Source organism: Phaethon lepturus, unplaced genomic scaffold, assembly GCF_000687285.1.
Source record: "Phaethon lepturus isolate BGI_N335 unplaced genomic scaffold, ASM68728v1 scaffold17647, whole genome shotgun sequence".
In the NCBI taxonomy this organism is placed as follows: Eukaryota; Metazoa; Chordata; class Aves; order Phaethontiformes; family Phaethontidae; genus Phaethon; species Phaethon lepturus.
In genome coordinates this window covers 14,766-15,069 of record NW_010552696.1, presented here as the reverse complement: position 1 = coordinate 15,069, position 304 = coordinate 14,766, and the positions used below count along the sequence as shown (strand labels likewise).

The 304-nt window shown below is 56.2% G+C and overlaps 1 protein-coding gene across 1 annotated transcript in view; it reads left to right on the top strand.

Moving 5' to 3' along the window:
- Positions 1-304, top strand: part of AIFM3 (apoptosis-inducing factor, mitochondrion-associated, 3) — a gene marked incomplete at both ends in the record, with an annotated part of 21,561 nt that overhangs the window by 6,662 nt on the left and 14,595 nt on the right. The gene's annotated exons all lie outside the window — the stretch shown is intronic.

Genomic DNA, 304 nt, shown 5'->3' with positions numbered 1-304 from the left:
TGAACCTCATGAGGTTCACATGGACCCATTCCTCGAGCTTGTCCAGGTCCCTCTGGATAGCATCCCTTCCCTCAGGCATGTCAACCGCACCACTCAGCTTGGTCATCTGCAAAATGGCTGCTTGCATTGGGATAAGCATGCTTTTTGAAGGTGTGGAGCAAACATTTTCCAAGTACATCCTGGGGTTGCCAGTGGAGAGCAGCACCTCACACAGCTCTCCTTCCTCCCCGCAGCTCCCCTTGCATCCATCCACAGGCGTCGGGCACCTTCTGGGAACCTGAGGGTGGAGGTGCACGGCCTGGGA